Source organism: Eschrichtius robustus, chromosome 18 (genome assembly GCF_028021215.1).
Source record: "Eschrichtius robustus isolate mEscRob2 chromosome 18, mEscRob2.pri, whole genome shotgun sequence".
Taxonomy (NCBI): domain Eukaryota; kingdom Metazoa; phylum Chordata; class Mammalia; order Artiodactyla; family Eschrichtiidae; genus Eschrichtius; species Eschrichtius robustus.
This window is the reverse complement of record NC_090841.1, coordinates 20115565-20121564: the sequence shown is the minus strand read 5'-3', so window position 1 is coordinate 20121564 and position 6000 is coordinate 20115565.

The window sequence follows — 6000 nt, the reverse complement described above, 5'->3', positions numbered from 1 at the left end:
GGCTTCACACGGTTACCATTATTCACCTGTTGGGACAACTGGATAGCCATTTGAAAAAAAAAAAAAATTAGATCCACTCCTCATACCAGAGAAAAGAATAAACTTCAAATGGATCAGAGAACTAAGTGCAAAAAGTAAAACTGTACAAGTATGAGAAGAAAACATGAGTGAATCCTGTTTAATGTTGGAGTAGAGAAAGGTTTTCTAATTATGGCTTAAAATTCAGAGGCAATAAAAGAAAAGATTGATAAATTTGACTACATAAAGAAAAAAATAAAAACTTTCGCACAGTCAAAAATACTGTAAGCAAACTATACTACAAAGCTACAGTAATCAAGACAGTATGGTAACTGGCACAAAAACAGAAATATAGATCAATGGAACAGGATAGAAAGCCCAGAGATAAACCCACGCACATATGGTCACCTTATCTTTGATAAAGGAGGCAAGAATATACAATGGACAAAAGACAGCCTCTTCACTAAGTGGTGCTGGGAAAACTGGACAGTTACATGTAAAAGAATGAAATTAGAACATTTCCTAACACCATACACAAAAAAAAACTCAAAATGGATTAAAGACCTAAATGTAAGGCCCACCTCCTAGAGAAATGGAAATAAAAATAAACAAATGGGACCTAATGAAACTTAAAAGCTTTTGCACAGCAAAGGAAACCATAAACAAGACCAAAAGACAACCCTCAGAATGGGAGAAAATATTTGCAAATGAAGCAACTGACAAAGGATTAATATCCAAAATTTACAAGCAGCTCATGCAGCTCAATATCAAAAAAACAAATAACCCAATCCAAAAATGGGCAGAAGACCTAAATAGACATTTCTCCAAAGAAGATATACAGATTGCCAACACACAAGAAAGGATGCTCAACATCACTATCATTAGAGAAATGCAAATCAAATCTACAATATCACCTCACACTAGTCAGAATGGCCATCATCAAAAAATCTACAAATAATAAATGCTGGAGAGGGTGTGGAGAAAAGGGAAACCTTTTGCACTGTTGGTGGGAATGTAAACTGATACAGCCACTATGGAGAACAGTAGGGAGGTTCCTTAGAAAACTAAAAATAGAACTACCATATGACCCAGCAATCCCACTACTGGGCATATACCCTGAGAAAACCATAATTCAAAAAGAGTCATGTATCACAATATTCATTGCAGAACTACTTACAATAGCCAGGACGTGGAAGCAACCTAAGTGTCCATTGACAGATGAATGGATAAAGAAAATGTGGCACATATATACAATGGAGTATAACTCAACCGTAAAAAGAAACGGAATTGAGCTACTTGCAGTGAGGTGGATGGACCTAGAGTCTGTCATACAGAGTGAAGTAAGTCAGAAAGAGAAAAACAAATACCGTATGCTAACACACATATATGGAATCTAAAAAAAAAAAAAAATGGTTCTGAAGAAGCTAGAGGCAGGACAGGAATAAAGATACAGACGTAGAGAATGCACTTGAGGACACAGGGAGGGGGAAGGGTAAGGTGGGACAAAGTGAGAGAGTGGCATGGACATATATACACTACCAAATGTAAAATAGCTAGTGGGAAGCAGCTGCATAGCACAGGAAGATCCGCTCAGTGCTTTGTGTCCACCTAGAGGGGTGGGATAGGGAGGGTGGGAGGGAGACGCAAGAGGGAGGGGATATGGGGATATATGTATATGTATAGCTGATTCACTCTGTTATACAGCAGAAACTAACACAACATTGTAAAGCAATTATACTCCAATAAAGATGTTTAAAAAAAAAAATACTGTAAGCAAAGTCAAAAGACAAAGGACAGACTGGTAGTAAATACCTGCGACATATACCAAAGCTAATATCCCCAATCTATTTTTTTAACTTTTTAAATTGAGGGAAAATTATAAGTAAAATGGGCAAAAGACATGAACAGACAATTCATAAAAGGATTTTAAAATGGACTTTCAATAAATGAAAAGATGTTTAACTTCACTCATAATAAGTGAAATGCAAAACTTTAAAACTTTACTGAGATAGCATTTATCACTTATAAGATTGGCAAAAAAAAAAAATCAAAAAGTTGCAATGCCCTCTCTGGACAACATTGCGGGGAAAACAGGCACTTCCATACATTGTTGAGGGGAAAGCAAAGTGGAATAGTCCCCATGGAGGGGAATCTGGCAATATCTAAAATACTACATTGGGACTTCCCTGGTGGTCCAGTGGTTAAGACCTCGCCTTCCAATGCAGGGGGTGTGGGTTCATTCCCTGGTCGGGGAGCTAAGATCCCATATGCCTCGTGGCCAAAACACCAAAAAACATAAAACAGAAGCAATAGTGTAACAAATTTGATAAAGACTTTAAAAATGGCCCACATCAAAAAAAAAATCTTTTAAATAAATAAATAAATAAATATAAATAAAAATTTAAAAACTACATCAAACCAGTAATCCCATTTGTGGGAATGTATCCTAAAGATACACATCCAATAACACCAACATATACATGCACACGGTTATTCATTACAGCATTACTTGTACCTGCAAAATATTGGAAACTTCCTAAATGTCCAGACCAAGGGAATTGGTTGCATACGTCATGGTATGTACACCCAAGTGAGTACCACATAAAGAAGAAAGAGGAAGATGCCTATGAACTGAAGTAAAGCAGTTTCCAGGAGATATTAAGTTAAAAAGAAAATTTTAAGCAAGTTGCAAAAAGAGCATATATAGCATACCACCATTTGTGTAAATTTTTTTAAATAAGAAAAAAATGCACAGATTTTCTTATTACTTTTTTTTTTAAAAACCCAGAACTAATAAACCAGTAAACAATGAAACTGGTTACCTACAGAGGGGAGGGGAGAGAGAGAAATGGGAAAGAATGGTGCTTCTGTATTTGTCTTTTTGTGTAGCTTTCACTTTTGAAAGCGTCAACTGATCTCTTACTTGTCCCAAAAGATAAAGTGGAATCAGTAAGAACAGGAAGGAAAAAACCCTAAAATTGAAAGCAAACTGAAACAAATGAACCTAATCGTATGGATGAATAGTATAATCACACTGAAAGAAAAAAATGAAAAGAAAGAACCAATCCAGGTAACTTATGAACACAGTACAGCAAAGTGTTTGACTATATTCCCCCCACCTGGTGCAGGTAGGCTAGGGAGTAAGGGAAAGGAGTGCAAACAAAGCCTAACTCTTTTTAGTAGCTTGGCTTATGGCCGTGGGATGGGCAAAACAATTCTGAAACTATCTTGGATGCAGTATTAGACTGAGCAAAATAGTGACTATGTTGATATTGCTGAAATACACGATTCTCATTGTGGAAGGAAGGACATTCGAATATTGATTCGGATTCAAAAACGGCTTCCGTCTGTGACATGATTCCTTTCTATTCTCAGCTTGAACAGTTTGTTGGGCCTCTAGTGCTTTTCATAGGTCATTTTACATCTATGCCACATGAGACCAAGTAAATCTGAAGCCCCTTTAAAAGGCAAGGTGAGACTCAAGGGCAATAACAATGATCCCAGATCCCACATCAAGTGGCTACAAAACAAATTTAAATTAGCCTTCATAAGTGTGAAGTAGAAGGGACTTTCAATTGTGCTGGCATTCAGGAACCATTCATGGGACTTCCCTGGTGGCACAGTGGTTTAGAATCCGCCTGCCAATGCAGGGGACACGGGTTTGAGCCCTGGTCCAGGAAGATACCACATGTCACAGAGCAACTAAGTCCGTGTGCCACAACTGCTGAGCCTGCACTCTAGAGCCCATGAGCCACAACTACTGAGCCTGCATGCCACAACTACTGAAGCCTGCACGCCTAGAGCCCGTGCTCCGCAACAAGAGAAGCCACCACAATGAGAAGCCCGTGCACCGCAATGAAGAGTAGCCCCCGCTCACGGCAACTAGAGAAAGCCGGCGCACAGCAACAAAGACCCAACGCAGCCAAAAATTAATTAATTAATTAATTAAAAACAAAAAAAGAACCATTCATATCCACTAGTTTGTTTTCTATATCTGTGAGTCCTAGTGGTTACCAGTGGGGAGAGTGAAGGGAGGAGGGGCAAGACAGGGGTAGAATATTTTGAGGAACAAACTGTGTATAAAATAGATAAGCAACAAGGATATATTGTACAACACAGGGAATATAGCCATTATTTTGTAGTAACTTTAAGTGGAGTAAAATCTATAAAAGTATTGAATCACTATGTTGTACATCTGAAACTAATATATTTTAAATCAACTATACTTCAATTTAAAAAAAAAAAAAAAGAGCCATTAATAAGATCCTTTGAACCCTGGGCCTTGCAGGCTGCCAGGAAGCTCAGAGACCAGTTGAGAAACACAGTTACCTTCATGTTCACATCGGTGCTGCACCCTCCTTGCTTGGACTGTGAATTTCTATTCCCCAGCTAACTAACGTCGCCGTGCGTGTGGTGCCGGCACTAGAGCTGCTTGCCTCTCCTCTGCGCAGGTGCTCAGGCCACTCCTTCACCGGGAATGCCCTTGCCCTACCCGTCCCCACCTGGCTGACTCCCACTCCTCCTTCAGGACCTGGCTGCCCAAACCTTCCCTGATCTCCCCAGGGTGGTGAAGTACCGCCCCCTCTCTCTCTGCACCGTCTCTTCCCCCTCATCGCCCTGAGCACACCCTTATCACAGTGGAAACTACCTTCTAGCAAATGTAGTAAATTTTCCCCTTAAAGCCCCTAAAATGACAGAGACGTTAGTCACATTTGTATCCCCAGCACTTACTAAAGAGTCTAGCAATTGACAAATGTTTGTTCAACTCAGCTGAACTGCACGTCTTTTGTTGTAAGCCACCGAAGCGTTTTTGCGGAAAGAAGAGTATAAATAAATAGGAAATATGAAATTTGGTGGGTGGAAGGAAGTAGCTCTACCTCTCAGGAAAAGGAACAATCCTTCTCAGAAATTCCCTTTGGTGAATCGTAGGTGTCACAGTAGAAAATAAGGGAGGAATTTTATCTGATAATGAGCTGGCTGGTTTGACTTGTGGAAAATCAACCTCTAGTGCCATCTCCCAGGGTGACTGGGATTTTCATGTGAGAAAAAGCAGCTAATTATTGGGTGCTTAATTATAGCACTGTCTTGTCTAGAAATGGTAAAAGTAATATACTGACCTCTGTTGACCTAAGGTGACAGCTTATAGGAACATTAAAGTCAATTTTAAGCACAAATCATATTCCCCGTAAGTTATTTACTGCCCAAACTTGTGTTCTTTGCTGATTAAAGATACAGCAGCAGTGAGCTACTTGAGTTACTTTTAGCCAGACACAAGAAGACATGTCTTACCCTTACAAATTAAGGAGTGAGATGTTCATTTGATTTTGCCACCTCTGAGGAGTTCATGCCTCATTTCTTCACACAAGTTCTGGTGTTCTTCCTACTCCTACGAAGTGTTAACAGCTTTTTGGGAATGTGATTACAAAAGCACCACCCCCTTACACATTTGCTATCTGTGTTCTTAACTAATGCTCACTCCAGCTTTGCTATAGTTTACCAAGCAGCCTATTTTCCTTTGGGCGAGTTTTTCTCACTGTCTCCTAACTTAGGGCATAAAATCTACTCCAAATACATTTCGATTTGGTGGCTTAAGGAGTATGTTTATCTTTGCACCCCAGAGATTGCAGATTCAGCCTTGAGTCTGACCCCTGCTCCTGCCGATGACAGAAAACGCTCTAGCTCTGAGGTCATCAACCTTTCCAGTCTGGGAGATTAAAGCCTGTGCATTAGCAGAAGGAAAGAGCAAAAAGAAAACTAAAGAATGGAGAGGAAAGGTGGGCAACCAAAAGGGAAGTGGGAAGAGGAAGAACTGAAACAGCACGAAGCTCGTGAGGCATAGGGGAGCCCCAGCAGGAACAGCCCCTGTGTGAGTTCTCCTATTCAGAAAGGGAATCTTTCTGAATTGAGGTCTTCCAGCAACTACCGTCAAATGACAGAATATTCTACCATCAAATGACAGAATATTCTAACATCGCTTTCACT